The sequence below is a fragment of the Oncorhynchus masou genome, chromosome 23, assembly GCF_036934945.1.
Source record: "Oncorhynchus masou masou isolate Uvic2021 chromosome 23, UVic_Omas_1.1, whole genome shotgun sequence".
In the NCBI taxonomy this organism is placed as follows: Eukaryota; Metazoa; Chordata; class Actinopteri; order Salmoniformes; family Salmonidae; genus Oncorhynchus; species Oncorhynchus masou.
This window is the reverse complement of record NC_088234.1, coordinates 1313594-1330257: the sequence shown is the minus strand read 5'-3', so window position 1 is coordinate 1330257 and position 16664 is coordinate 1313594. Positions and strand designations below refer to the sequence as shown.

At 41.2% G+C, this 16664-nt stretch overlaps 1 pseudogene; it reads left to right on the top strand.

Annotated features, from left to right (window-relative positions):
• LOC135510158 (ephrin type-B receptor 4b-like) overlaps nucleotides 1–16664 on the top strand; it is a 75341-nt pseudogene that overhangs the window by 5382 nt on the left and 53295 nt on the right.

Sequence of the window (16664 nt, the reverse complement as noted above, 5' to 3'; positions counted from 1 at the left end):
TGGTCAACCTCTAATCCAAACTACACCCAAACTACAACTAAACTATGTCAAACTTTATCTAAACTACACCTAAACTATATCCAAACTGCACCCAAACTACAGCTAAACTATGTCAAACTTTATCTAAACTACACCCAAACTACAGCTAAACTATGTCAAACTATATCCAATCTAAATTATATCCAAACTACACCTAAACTATATCCAAACTACATCTAAACTATATCCAAACTACACCTAAACTATATCCAAACTACACCTAAACTATATCCAAACTACACCTAAACTATATCCAAACTACACCTAAACTATATCCAAACTACACCTAAACTATATCCAAACTACACCTAAACTACACCCAAACTATATCCAAACTACATCTAAACTATATCCAAACCACACCTAAACTACACCTAAACTATATCCAAACTACACCTAAACTATATCCAAACTACACCCAAACTACACCTAAACTATGTCAAACTACACCTAAACTACATCCAAACTACACCTAAACTACATCCAAACTACACCTAAACTATATCCAAATTACATCTAAACTCTATCCAAACAACACCCAAACTATATCCAAACTACATCTAAACTATATCCAAACTACACCCAAACTATATCCAAACTACACCCAAACAACACCTAGACTATATCCAAACTACATCTAAACTATATCCAAACTACATCTAAACTATATCCAAACTACACCTAAACTATGTCAAACTACATCCAAACTACATCCAACAAACATATGTCATTATGGGGTATTGAGTCATTATGGGCTATTGAGTCATTATGGGTTATTGAGTCATTATGGTTTATTGAGTCATTATGGGATAGTGTGTCATTACGGGGTATTGAGTCATTATGGGGTATTGTATCATTATGGGCTATTGAGTCATTATGGGGTATTGAGTCATTATGGGGTTTTGAGTCATTATGAGGTTTTAAGTCATTATGGGGTATTGAGTTATTATGGGGTATTGTATCATTATGGGCTATTGAGTCATTATGGGGTATTGAGTCATTACGGGTATTGAGTCATTATGGGGTATTGATTCATTATGGGGTATTGAGTCATTATGGGGTTTTGAGTCATTATGGGGTATTGAGTCATTATGGGCTATTGAGTCATTATGGGGTTTTGAGTCATTACGGGGTATTGAGTCATTACCGGATATTGTGTCATTATGGGGCATTGAGTCATTATGGGGTATTGTGTCATTATGGGGTATTTAGTCATTATGGGGTATTGAGTCATTATGGGGTATTGAGTCATTATGGGGTATTTAGTCATTATGGGGTATTTAGTCATTACGGGGTATTGAGTCATTACCGGATATTGTGTCATTATGGGGCATTGAGTCATTATGGGGTATTTAGTCATTATGGGGTATTGAGTCATTATGAGGTTTTAAGTCATTATGGGGTATTGAGTTATTATGGGGTATTTAGTCATTACCGGATATTGTGTCATTATGGGGCATTGAGTCATTATGGGGTATTTAGTCATTATGGGGTATTGAGTTATTATGGGGTATTGAGTCATTATGGGGTAGTGTGTCATTATGGGGTATTGTGTGTAGATTGATTGGGGGAGGCGGGAGGGAAACAAGTTAATCCATTTTATAATAAATCTGTAACGTAACAAACAAAATAAGGTCAAGGGGTCTGAATTCTTTCTGAATGCGCTGTGTGTAATATACACTCACTGTATAATATACACTCACTGTGTAATATACACTCACTGTGTAATATACACTCACTGTATAATCTCCTTCCTCCTTTATTCTGTCTCATCCTCACGACATCACCACCCTGCCTTCTGTTTCTCCCTTACTTCCTCATCTTTTCTTCCCTTCCTCCCATCCTCCCTCCTTTCTTCTTTCCCTTCTCTTCCCCCTCCCTCCTTTCTTCCCTCCTCCCTCCCTTCTTCCTCCCCTCCTCCCTCCTCCTTCTTCCTCCTCCATCCTTTCTTCCCTCCTCCCTCCCTTATTCCTCCCCTCCTCCCTCCTTCTTCCTCCCCTCCTCCTCCCTCCCCTCTTCCTCCCTCCTTCTTCCTCCCCCTCCTCCCTCCTTCTTCCTCTCCTCCTCTCTCCTTTCTTCCCTCCCTTCTTCCTCCCCTCCTCCCTCCTTCTTCCTACCCTCCTTCTTCCTCCCCTCCTCTCTCCTTTCTTCCATCCCTTCTTCCTCCCCTCCTCCCTCCTTCTTACCCCCTCCTTTCTCCTTTCTTCCCTCCCTTCTTCCTCCCCCTCCTTCTTCCGCCCCCCTCCCTCCCTCCCTCCCTCCCCCTCCCTCCCTCCCTCCCTCCCTCCCTCCCTCCCCTCCCTCCCTCCCTCCCTCCCTCCCTCCCTCCACCTTCCTCCTCTTCTGAGTGTTGATTCCATCAGTGCTGTTGTTAAATGTGTGTTGTGTAAACATGTGAGTGACTGTGTCTCTCGTGGTTTAAACAGCAGAAAGCAGTCGTCTGATGTTAGGAAGTTTTCTGTGGTTTTCCTAATCCCTCTCTGACTCCTTCAAGATGAAGTCCCTCTTTTGGAAGCTTTATAAAGCTTGTAGAAACATCTAAAAAGCATGTAGAAACTTCTTCCACAGTCTTCTACTGTCTTCTTCCACAGTCTTCTTCTACAGTCTTCTTCTACTGTCCTTCATCTCAACTTCATCTCCCTCTTTCCTTCCTTTTCTCACTCCTCCCCCTACCATCTCCTCCTCTTCTTACCTCCTTTCCTCGTCTCGTCTCGTCTCCTCTCCTCTCCTCTCCTCTCCTCTCCTCTCCTCTCCTCTCCTCTCCTCTCCTCTCCTCTCCTCTCCTCTCCTCTCCTCTCCTCTCCTCTCACCCTCTTGTCTCTTCTCCCCCTCTCCTTTCAACTCTTCTCAGTTTTAAAGCAGGGATTAGTTTTATCAGACAGACTCACATTAAGAGCTTGTGTGTGTGTGAGTGTGAGTGTGTGATTGTGTGGTGTTGGTAGGTCAAGGATCTTGTTAAGTGTGTGAACCTGAGGAATTCACGTCAGTTACGCTCTGTCGACTCCTCTCAATTCAATTCAAGGGGCTTTATTGGCATGGGAAACATGTGTTAACATTGCCAAAGCAAGTGAGGTAGATAATATACAAAAGTGTAATAAAAATAAAAATTAACAGTAAACATTATACATTCCAAAAGAATAAAGACATTATAAATAAATATCTATATACAGTGTTGTAATGATGTGCAAATAGTTGAAGTACAAAAGGGAAAATAAATAAACATAAATATAGGTTGTATTTACAACGGTGTTTGTTCTTCTCTGGTTGCCCTTTTCTTGTGGCAACAGGTCACATATCTTGCTGCTGTGATTAAACACTGTGGTATTTCATCCAGTAGATTTGGGAGTTTATCAAGATCGGGTTTGTTTTCCAATTCTTTGTGTATCTGTGTAATCTGAGGGAAATATGTCTCTATAATATGGTCATACATTGGGCAGGAGGTTAGGAAGTGCAGCTCAGTTTCCACCTAATTGTGTGGGCAGTGAGCACATAGCCTGTCTTCTCTTGAGAGCCAGGTCTGCCTACGGCGGCCTTTCTCAATAGCAAGGCTATGCTCACTGAGTCTGTACATAGTCAAAGCTTTCCTTAAGTTTGGGTCAGTCACAGTGGTCAGGTATTCTGCCACTGTGTACTCTCTGTTTAGGGACAAATAGCATCAGTTTCCTCTGTTTTTTGTTAATTCTGTTGTACGTTGTGTCTAATTCTCTGCTTGATTAAACTGCGAGGGTAATTGCAGATCTCTTTGTGTGTGAGTGTGTGTGTGAGTGTGTGTGTGTGAGTGTGAGTGTGAGTGTGAGTGTGAGTGTGTGTGTGTGAGTGTGAGTGTGAGTGTGAGTGTGTGAGTGTGAGTTTGAGTGTGAGTGTGAGTGTGAGTGTGAGTGTGTGTGTGTGTGTGTGTGTGTGTGTGTGTGTGTGTGTGTGTGTGTGTGTGTAATTACAATGTGTCAGGGAAAGTGTTCCGCTCTGTAGCAGAGCAGGAATGATCCGGAAAACTGAGAGGGAGACGTTCTCTAATTTAACATAGTAAAGAAAACTAAATAATATCATCCATAATACATGTTTTAGGAAAACTGACTGACTGAATGTCTCTCTGTGTGTCTGGTGTTGCTGATGAGGACGTTATGCCGTGTTGCTTTATGGGTCTGGACGTCTGGTGACCACATGACAAACAACACTTTATAGTCTGGGCCTGTGTCGCTTTACTGTGTGTGTGTGTGTGTGAGATGGGAATTTGTAAGAAAGTGAGTGAAGTTGGAAGGAGGGAGAGTTTCATAAAGGGGGAAGAGGGAATTTGAGAAGAGGAAGAGTTTCATAAAGGGGGAAGAGGGAATTTGAGAAGAGGAAGAGTTTCATAAAGGGGGAAGATGGAATTTGAGAAGAGGAAGAGTTTCATAAAGGGGGGAAGAGGGAATTTGAGAAAAGGAGGGAGATATTTCTAATGACAGCTGGAGCCGTGGGATAGAGCTGTTTGTTCTACTGATGTAGGACCAGGGTTGTCAACCCCTGATGTAGGACCAGGGTTGTCTATCCCTGATGTAGGACCAGGGTTGTCAACCCCTGATGTAGGACCAGGGTTGTCAACCCCTGATGTAGGACCAGGGTTGTCTATCCCTGATGTAGGACCAGGGTTGTCAAACCCTGATGTAGGACCAGGGTTGTCAACCCCTGATGTAGGACCAGGGTTGTCAACCCCTGATGTAGGACCAGGGTTGTCAACCCCTGATGTAGAACCAGGGTTGTCAACCCCTGATGTAGGACCAGGGTTGTCTATCCCTGATGTAGGACCAGGGTTGTCTATCCCTGATGTAGGACCAGGGTTGTCTATCCCTGATGTAGGACCAGGGTTGTCTATCCCTGATGTAGGACCAGGGTTGTCTATCCCTGATGTAGGACCAGGGTTGTCAACCCCTGATGTAGAACCAGGGTTGTCTATCCCTGATGTAGGACCAGGGTTGTCTATCCCTGATGTAGGACCAGGGTTGTCTATCCCTGATGTAGGACCAGGGTTGTCTATCCCTGATGTAGGACCAGGGTTGTCTATCCCTGATGTAGGACCAGGGTTGTCTATCCCTGATGTAGGACCAGGGTTGTCTATCCCTGATGTAGGACCAGGGTTGTCTATCCCTGATGTAGGACCAGGGTTGTCTATCCCTGATGTAGGACCAGGGTTGTCAACCCCTGATGTAGAACCAGGGTTGTCTATCCCTGATGTAGAACCAGGGTTGTCTATCCCTGATGTAGGACCAGGGTTGTCTATCCCTGATGTAGGACTAGGGTTGTCTATCCCTGATGTAGGACCACGGTTGTCTATCACTATTGTAACTCTGGAGTATCACCTAGCCAGTCAGTCTATAGTAACTGTAGTATCAGCTAGCCAGTCAGTCTATTGTAACTCTGTAGTATCACCTAGCCAGTCAGTCTATAGTAACTGTAGTATCAGCTAGCCAGTCAGTCTATTGTAACTGTACTATCACCGAGCCAGTCAGTCTATTGTAACTGTAGTATCACCTAGCCAGTCAGTCTATTGTAACTCTGGAGTATCAGCTAGCCAGTCAGTCTATTGTAATATTATATTTTTTATATTTGGTATTATTGTATGTTATAATATATTATTATATGTTATATTATTTTATATTTTATATTATAGTGTTATATTATATATATTTGTATTGTCTTCTTATATATTATTATATATTATATTATTATATATATTACATTTTAGTATTATATTATATATTTTATATATATAAAAAAAATATAAAAATATATATATATATTTTATATTATATTATATTATTATATTATACATTTTATATTTTATTATTATATTATATATTTTATTATTATATTATATATTTTATATTTTATATTATATTATTATATTATATAGTTAACATTTTAGTATTATATTATATATTTTATATTATATTATTATATTTTATATTATATTATTATATTATATATTATATTAATATATTTTATATTATATTATTATATTATATTATATTTTATATTATATTATTATATTATATATTTTATATTATATTATATATTTTATATTATAATATTTTATATTATATTATTATATTTTATATTATATTATTATAGTATATATATTATATTATTTTATTATATATTTTATATTATATTATTGTATTTTATATTATATTATATATTTTATATTATATTATATATTTTATATTATATTATGATATTTTATATTATATTATTATATTTTTTATTATATTATTATATTCTATATTTTATATTATATTATTATATTTTATATTGTATTATTATATATTTTATATTATATTATATATTTTATTATTTTATTTTATATTTTGTATTATATTATTATATTATATATATTTGTATTTTCTTCTTATATATTATTATATATTATGCTCTATTATTATGTGTTGTTCTATTTTATATAACAGGATCAGCCTGTAGTGTGGTGTTCCACTTTAATTTTGAGTGTGACTCCAAATCCAGACCTCCATGGGTTGATAAATTTGATTTCCATTGATCATTTTTGTGTGATTTTGTTGTCAGCACATTCAACTATGTAAAGAAAAAAGTATTTAATAAGAATATTTCATTCATTCAGATCTAGCATGTGTTATTTTAGTGTTCCCTTTATTTTTTTGAGCAGTGTGTATCCAACCCAACTCCAAATACTGTATCCATGACTATATCCAACCCAACTCAAAATACTATATCCATGACTATATCCAACCCAACTCCATATACCTGCAACATCCTCCAGCATGACCGGTTTGGCGGTGGGTCAGTCATGGTGTGGGGTGGCATTTCTTTGGGGGGCTGCACAGCCCTCCATGTGCTCGACCAGAGGTAGCCTGACTGCCATTAGGTACCGAGATGAGATCCTCAGACCCCTTGTGAGACCATATGCTGGTGCGGTTGGCCCTGGGTTCCTCCTAATGCAAGACAATGCTAGACCTCATGTGGCTGGAGTGTGTCAGCAGTTCCTGCAAGAGGATGGCATTGATGCTATGGACTGGCCCCCACGTTCCCCAGACCTGAATCTGTCCTCCACTAATTACCTGTATTAATGGCACCTTTTTGAACTTGTTATCAATATAAAAGGCACCTGTCCACAACCTCAAACAGTCACACTCCAAACTCCATTATGACCAAGACCAAAGAGCTGTCAAAGGACACCAGAAACAAAATTGTAGACCTGCACCAGGCTGGGAAGACTGAATCTGCAATAGGTAAGCAGCTTGGTTTGAAGTTGAGTTTGGAGTGTGACTGTTTGAGGTTGTGGACAGGTGTCCTTTATACTGATAACAAGTTCAAACAGGTGCCATTAATACAGGTAACGAGTGGAGGACAGAGGAGCCTTTAAACAAGAAGTTACAGGTCTGTGAGAGCCAGAAATCTTGCTTTTTTGTAGGTGACCAAGTACTTATTTTACACCATAATGTGCAAATAAGTTCATAAAAAATCCTACAATGTGATTTTCTGGATTTTTTTTCTAATTTTGTCTGTCATAGTTGAAGTGTACCTATGATGAAAATTACAGGCCTCTCTCATATTTTTAAGTGGGAGAACTTGCACAATTGATGGCTGACTAAATACTTTTTTGCCCCACTGCATATGTTGTTCTATTTTATATTATATTTTTATATCATATATATTTGTATTATATTATTATATATTGTGTTCTATTAATATATGTTGTTCTACATTATATTATATTATTATATCATATATATTTGTATTATATCATTATATATTGTGTTCTATTAATATATGTTGTTCTATATTATATGATCCTGTGTTAATTCTAAGTCACCTCCCTCCTTCCTCTAGAAGTGGTAATGAACACTAAACTAGAGACGTCAGATCTACGATGGACCGTTTACCCACACACAGACTCTGAGGTATACACACACACACACACACACACACACACACACACACACACACACACACACACACACACACACACACACACACACACACACACACACACACACACACACACACACACACACACACACACACACACTAATGCACCGTATTGCTGGAACCAATTCCAAAACACATGTCATCTTGATGTTCTGGTGCTGTTCGGACAGTTTAAAGTCTTGATGTTCTGGTGCTGTTCGGACAGTTTAAAGTCTTGATGTTCTGGTGCTGTTCGGGCAGTTTAAAGTCTTGATGTTCTGGTGCTGTTCGGACAGTTTAAAGTCTTGATGTTCTGGTGCTGTTCGGACAGTTTAAAGTCTTGATGTTCTGGTGCTGTTCGGACAGTTTAAAGTCTTGATGTTCTGGTGCTGTTCGGGCAGTTTAAAGTCTTGATGTTCTGGTGCTGTTCGGGCAGTTTAAAGTCTTGATGTTCTGGTGCTGTTCGGGCAGTTTAAAGCCTTGATGTTCTGGTGCTGTTCGGACAGTTTAAAGTCTTGATGTTCTGGTGCTGTTCGGACAGTTTAAAGTCTTGATGTTCTGGTGCTGTTCGGACAGTTTAAAGTATTGATGTTCTGGTGCTGTTCGGGCAGTTTAAAGTCTTGATGTTCTGGTGCTGTTCGGACAGTTTAAAGTCTTGATGTTCTGGTGCTGTTCGGACAGTTTAAAGTCTTGATGTTCTGGTGCTGTTCGGACAGTTTAAAGTCTTGATGTTCTGGTGCTGTTCGGGCAGTTTAAAGTCTTGATGTTCTGGTGCTGTTCGGACAGTTTAAAGTCTTGATGTTCTGGTGCTGTTCGGGCAGTTTAAAGTCTTGATGTTCTGGTGCTGTTCGACAGTTTAAAGTCTTGATGTTCTGGTGCTGTTCGGACAGTTTAAAGTCTTGATGTTCTGGTGCTGTTCGGACAGTTTAAAGTCTTGATGTTCTGGTGCTGTTCGGGCAGTTTAAAGTCTTGATGTTCTGGTGCTGTTCGGGCAGTTTAAAGTCTTGATGTTCTGGTGCTGTTCGGGCAGTTTAAAGCCTTGATGTTCTGGTGCTGTTCGGACAGTTTAAAGTCTTGATGTTCTGGTGCTGTTCGGACAGTTTAAAGTCTTGATGTTCTGGTGCTGTTCGGACAGTTTAAAGTATTGATGTTCTGGTGCTGTTCGGGCAGTTTAAAGTCTTGATGTTCTGGTGCTGTTCGGACAGTTTAAAGTCTTGATGTTCTGGTGCTGTTCGGACAGTTTAAAGTCTTGATGTTCTGGTGCTGTTCGGACAGTTTAAAGTCTTGATGTTCTGGTGCTGTTCGGGCAGTTTAAAGTCTTGATGTTCTGGTGCTGTTCGGGCAGTTTAAAGCCTTGATGTTCTGGTGCTGTTCGGACAGTTTAAAGTCTTGATGTTCTGGTGCTGTTCGGACAGTTTAAAGTCTTGATGTTCTGGTGCTATTCGGACAGTTTAAAGTCTTGATGTTCTGGTGCTGTTCGGACAGTTTAAAGTCTTGATGTTCTGGTGCTGTTCGGGCAGTTTAAAGCCTTGATGTTCTGGTGCTGTTCGGGCAGTTTAAAGCCTTGATGTTCTGGTGCTGTTCGGGCAGTTTAAAGTCTTGATGTTCTGGTGCTGTTCGGGCAGTTTAAAGTCTTGATGTTCTGGTGCTATTCGGACAGTTTAAAGTCTTGATGTTCTGGTGCTGTTCGGACAGTTTAAAGTCTTGATGTTCTGGTGCTGTTCGGACAGTTTAAAGTCTTGATGTTCTGGTGCTGTTCGGACAGTTTAAAGTCTTGATGTTCTGGTGCTGTTCGGACAGTTTAAAGTCTTGATGTTCTGGTGCTGTTCGGACAGTTTAAAGTCTTGATGTTCTGGTGCTATTCGGACAGTTTAAAGTCTTGATGTTCTGGTGCTGTTAAGACAGTTTAAAGTCTTGATGTTCTGGTGCTGTTCGGACAGTTTAAAGTCTTGATGTTCTGGTGCTGTTCAGGCTGTTTAAAGTATTGATGTTCTGGTGCTATTCAGGCTGTTTAAAGTATTGATGTTCTGGTGCTGTTCGGACAGTTTAAAGTCTTGATGTTCTGGTGCTGTTCGGACAGTTTAAAGTATTGATGTTCTGGTGCTGTTCGGACAGTTTAAAGTCTTGATGTTCTGGTGCTGTTCAGGCTGTTTAAAGTATTGATGTTCTGGTGCTGTTCAGGCAGTTTAAAGTCTTGATGGGGACTTATTGTAGAGGAATGTAACTGTTTTCTGGGTGATTTTAGTTCTGCTTCCCATGACTGGGTTTTTATTTATTTTAATATGTATATTTATGCTGTATATACATGGCACTCAAAAACACTCTATGATGTCATAACCCTCTAACCTGTAGTATATGATGTCATAACCCTCAACCTGTATTATATGATGTCATAACCCTCTAACCTGTATTATATGATGTCATAACCCTCTAACCTGTATTATATGATGTCATAACCCTCTAACCTGTATTATATGATGTCATAACCTTAACCTCTAACCTGTATTATATGATGTCATAACCCTCTAACCTGTATTATATGATGTCATAACCCTCTAACCTGTATTATATGATGTCATAACCCTCTAACCTGTATTATATGATGTCATAACCCTCTAACCTGTATTATATGATGTCTCAGTGGGAGGAGATGAGTGGTCTGGATGATGAAGGGACCAGCGTGAGAACTTATCAGCTGTGTCCTGGAGACAGCAGCACCTCTCATTGGCTTAGGAGCCGGCTGATCCCCCGAAGGACTGCCTCCGTGCTCTACGTAGAGATACGGTACGGACACACTGATTGGTTGATTGGTTTATAAATATTTTCAGTGATTGGTTGATTCATTGTTTGTGGTCGCTAGGTTACTCTCTAGGTTTCTTCCTTGTAGAGAGTTTTTGCTAGCCGCTATGCTTCTGCCTCAGCATTGCCTGCTCTTTGGGGTTTTAGACTGGGTTTCTGTAACACATGAAGATGTAAAAAATGGCTTCATAAATACATTTGATTGACTTGTTGATTGATTGATTATTGTATCGATGTATATATTGATTGACAGGTTTACGATGATGGAGTGTTCGTCTCTTCCCTTCAACTCCCACCGGTCCTGTAAAGAGACGTTCAACCTGCACTACTATCAGACAGACACGGACGAAGCTACCAACACACACCCTGCCTGGATGGAAAACCCCTATACTAAGGTACGGTTCCCATGGATACATAGAACGTCGTGATTGGAGTATCTGAAGTGCAGTACAGCACTCCTTTGAAATGAAGTCATTTTTAGACAAATATGGAAATGGCTCATTTTGTCACTTTCGTGGCTATGTGGTGAAGCCATATGCAACTCCTGAAGAAACGGACTTGAAGCTAGCTAGTGTATTAAGAGTTAGAGAACCTACCAACTGACTTGAAGCTAGCTAGTGTATTAAGAGTTAGAGAACCTACCAACTGACTTGAAGCTAGCTAGTGTATTAAGAGTTAGAGAACCTACCAACTGACTTGAAGCTAGCTAGTGTATTAAGAGTTAGAGAACCTACCAACTGACTTGAAGCTAGCTAGTGTATTAAGAGTTAGAGAACCTACCAACTGACTTGAAGTTAGCTAGTGTATTAAGAGTTAGAGAACCTGCCAACAGGGTTGGAGTGTGTCCCCATTGACAACCAACCAACCAACCAAACAAACAATCCTTCCTTGTTAGTTTGTTTATGGACCATTACAGGAAGACCCCTCCAGATGACCTTCTTGGTTTACCATCCTGTCTAACCCTCTGACCCCTCCAGATGACCTTCTTGGTTTACCATCCTGTCTAACCCTCTGACCCCTCCAGATGACCTTCTTGGTTTACCATCCTGTCTAACCCTCTGACCCCTCCAGATGACCTTCTTGGTTTACCATCCTGTCTAACCCTCTGACCCCTCCAGATGACCTTCTTGGTTTACCATCCTGTCTAACCCTCTGACCCCTCCCTAGATGACCTTCTTGGTTTACCATCCTGTCTAACCCTCTGACCCCTCCAGATAACCTTGGTTTACCATCCTGTCTAACCCTCTGACCCCTCCAGATGACCTTGGTTTACCATCCTGTCTAACCCTCTGACCCCTCCAGATGACCTTCTTGGTTTACCATCCTGTCTAACCCTCTGATTCCCAGGTGGACACAGTAGCAGCTGACTTCCTGCTTCGTAGGGGCGGAGAGAGGAAGTCCAACGTGAAGACTCTCAGGATTAGTCGGTTGACTAAAAGGGGCGTGTACCTAGCCTTCCAGGCACAGGGAGTCTGCATGGCCTTATTGGCTGTCAGGGTACGAGATCTTTAACAACTTCCTTACCTTTACCTCAAACTAGTGTTTGTGTGTCTTTCAACAGTCCGCAGTTTTCTGAAGTTTTACAAAATCCCAGGCAAATGTGCGTATTCTGAGGTCAATCAATCGATACATTTCTTCACTTTCCAGTTATTTTCTAACCTGTATTTTGTCCCCAAGGTGTATTTTAAGAAGTGCCCCACCCTGACGCGTTCCTTCTCCCGATTCCCTGAGACTGTTCCACATACCTTGGTGGAGGGGGCTCAAGGAGAGTGTGTAGACAACGCCGTGACCCCGGGCGAGCTGGCACGCCCTCCCAGCATGCTGTGCGGTGAGGACGGACAGTGGGTCGGTCAGCCGGCCACTGCCTGCGCCTGTCGGCCAGGGTATGAAGCTACAGACACAGACCTCCGATGCAGAGGTGAGAGAGAGAGTAACAGAGATAATATGTCAGAGTGAGTAACAGAGATAATATGTCAGAGTGAGTAACAGAGATAATATGTCAGAGAGAGTAACAGAGATAATATGTCAGAGAGAGTAACAGAGATAATGTCAGAGAGAGTAACAGAGATAATGTCAGAGAGTAACAGAGATAATATGTCAGAGAGGGTAACAGAGATAATATGTCAGAGAGAGTAACAGAGATAATATGTCAGAGAGTAACAGAGATAATATGTCAGAGAGAGTAACAGAGATAATGTCAGAGAGAGTAACAGAGATAATATGTCAGAGAGAGTAACAGAGATAATATGTCAGAGAGAGTAACAGAGATAATATGTCAGAGAGAGTAACAGAGATAATATGTCAGAGAGAGTAACAGAGATAACATGTCAGAGAGAGTAACAGAGATAACATGTCAGAGAGAGTAACAGAGATAACATGTCAGAGAGAGTAACAGAGATAATATGTCAGAGAGTAACAGAGATAATATGTCAGAGAGAGTAACAGAGATAATATGTCAGAGAGAGTAACAGAGATAATATGTCAGAGAGTAACAGAGATAATGTCAGAGAGAGTAACAGAGATAATGTCAGAGAGAGTAACAGAGATAATATGTCAGAGAGAGTAACAGAGATAATGTCAGAGAGAGTAACAGAGATAATATGTCAGAGAGAGTAACAGAGATAATATGTCAGAGAGAGTAACAGAGATAATATGTCAGAGAGAGTTACAGAGATAATGTCAGAGAGAGTAACAGAGATAATATGCCAGAGAGTAACAGAGATAATATGTCAGAGAGAGTAACAGAGATAATATGTCAGAGAGTAACAGAGATAATATGTCAGAGAGAGTAACAGAGATAATATGTCAGAGAGTAACAGAGATAATATGTCAGAGAGAGTAACAGAGATAATATGTCAGAGAGTAACAGAGATAATATGTCAGAGAGAGTAACATAGATAATATGTCAGAGAGAGTAACAGAGATAATATGTCAGAGAGAATAACAGAGATAATGTCAGAGAGAGTAACAGAGATAATATGTCAGAGAGAGTACCAGAGATAATGTCAGAGAGAGTACCAGAGATAATATGTCAGAGAGAGTAACAGAGATAATATGTCAGAGAGAGTAACAGAGATAATATGTCAGAGAGAGTTACAGAGATAATGTCAGAGAGAGTAACAGAGATAATATGTCAGAGAGATTTACAGAGATAATGTCAGAGAGAGTAACAGAGATAATATGTCAGAGAGAGTAACAGAGATAATATGTCAAAGAGAGTAACAGAGATAATATGTCAGAGAGAGTTACAGAGATAATATGTCAGAGAGAGAGTAACAGAGATAATATGTCAGAGAGAGTAACAGAGATAATATGTCAGAGAGAGTAACAGAGATAAACAGATGAGAGGGAGAAACAGAAGAGAGATGGTAACAGACTAGAGGGAGATGGTAACAGACTAGAGGGAGAAACAGAAGAGAGATGGTAACAGACTAGAGGGAGAAACAGAAGAGAGATGGTAACAGACTAGAGGGAGAAACAGAAGAGAGATGGTAACAGACTAGAGGGAGAAACAGAAGAGAGATGGTAACAGACTAGAGGGAGAAACAGAAGAGAGATGGTAACAGATGAGAGAGAGATGGTAACAGACGAGAGAGAGATGGTAACAGACTAGAGGGAGAAAAAGAAGAGAGATGGTAACAGACTAGAGGGAAAAACAGAAGAGAGATGGTAACAGATGAGAGAGAGATGGTAACAGACGAGAGAGAGATGGTAACAGACGAGAGAGAGATGGTAACAGACTAGAGAGAGATGGTAACAGACTAGAGGAGATGGTAACAGACTAGAGGGAGAAACAGAAGAGAGATGGTAACAGACTAGTGGGAGAAACAGAAGAGAGATGGTAACAGACTAGAGGGAGAAACAGAAGAGAGATGGTAACAGACTAGAGGGAGAAACAGAAGAGAGATGGTAACAGACTAGTGGGAGAAACAGAAGAGAGATGGTAACAGACTAGAGGAGAAGCAGAAGAGAGATGGTAACAGACTAGTGGGAGAAGCAGAAGAGAGATGGTAACAGACTAGAGGGAGATGGTAACAAGATGGAAGGTTGTGGGAGGGATGGAGAGTTGTGGGAAGAAGGAAGGAGAGAAAAGTCTTGGTGAGTGATAGAGGTTAGAGGTCAACCTGCTGCTCTAAAGCTTTGTGTGTGTGTGTGTGTGTGTGTGTGTGTGTGTGTGTGTGTGTGTGTGTGTGTGTGTGTGTGTGTGTGTGTGTGTGTGTGTGTGTGTGTGTGTGTGTGTGTGTGTGTGTGTGTGTGTGAGAGAGACATTGTGTCTGTGTGTTAGCCAGTTCAGTGTATGGAAAAGGAGAGGTATGTCAGTCTGGGAATAAAGCCACATCAAAGGAACAGAGGGATAGAGAGAACAAGAGAATGAAAGAGAAATGATGGAGAGATGAGCCAGGGTGTCGTCTCTCTCCCGGGTCAAATTACCCACGCTGCACCTCACCACACCCTGCTCCACCTGCAAAGCTGAGGCTCATCTGTATTCTATAGCTGGGAGTGATAGGATACGCTACTGTATCACACACACACACACACAGCGGAGACACACGCACACACACACACACACACACACACACACACACACACACACACACACACACACACACACACACACACACACACACACACACACACACACACACGGAGACGTACACACACACACAGCGGAGACACACACACACACAGCGGAGACACACACACACACACACACACACACACACACACACACACACACACACACACACACACACACACACAGACACACACACACACACACACACACACACACACAGCTGGTTTACATTAAGTTCAGAGCTGGAACAGAACAATAGAGAGAGAGGAGGAATAGGAGATGGAGAAGGAGAGGCTAATTATAACCTAACTAACTCTGATCTAACTAACTCTGATCTAACTAACTCTGACCTTATTAACTCTGACCTTATTAACTCTGACCTAACTAACTCTGACCTTATTAACTCTGATCTAACTAACTCTGACCTAACTAACTCTGACCTTATTAACTCTGACCTTATTAACTCTGACCTTATTAACTCTGACCTAACTAACTCTGAGCTGACTAACTCTGACCTAACTAACTCTGACCTGACTAACTCTGACCTGACTAACTCTGACCTAACTAACTCTGACCTAACTAACTCTGACCTAACTAACTCTGACCTTATTAACTCTAACCCAGGACACACCCCTAACCCAGGACACACCCCTAACTCCAGGACACACCCCCTAGCCCTAACCCAGGACACACCCCCTAACCCATGACACACCCCTAACCCAGGACACGCCCCTTAGCCCAGGACACACCCCTTAACCCAGGACACACCCCCTAACCCAGGACACACCCCTTAGCCCAGGACACACCCCTTAACCCAGGACACACCCCTTAACCCAGGACACACCCCTTAACCCAGGACACACCCCCAACCCTAACCCAGGACACACCCCTAACCCTAACCCAGGACACACACCCTAACCCAGGACTCACCCCCTAACCCAGGTTTTAAGCTCTTCTCTCTGTAGTGTTATGGCTAACAGCACTGGAGAGATGAGAGAGAGAATGTTGATAAAATGTCAGAATGAGTGGTGTTATGAGTGTCTGGGGTGAGTGGTGTTATGAGTGTCTGGGGTGAGTGGTGTTATGAGTGTCTGGGGTGAGTGGTGTTATGACTGTCTGGGGTGAGTGGTGTTATGACTGTCTGGGGTGAGTGGTGTTATGACTGTCTGGGGTGAGTGGTGTTATGACTGTCTGGGGTGAGTGGTGTTATGAGTGTCTGGGGTGAGTGGTGTTATGAGTGTCTGGGGTGAGTGGTGTTATGAGTGTCTGGGGTGAGTGGTGTTATGAGTGTCTGGGGTGAGTGGTGTTATGAGTGTCTGGGGTGAGTGGT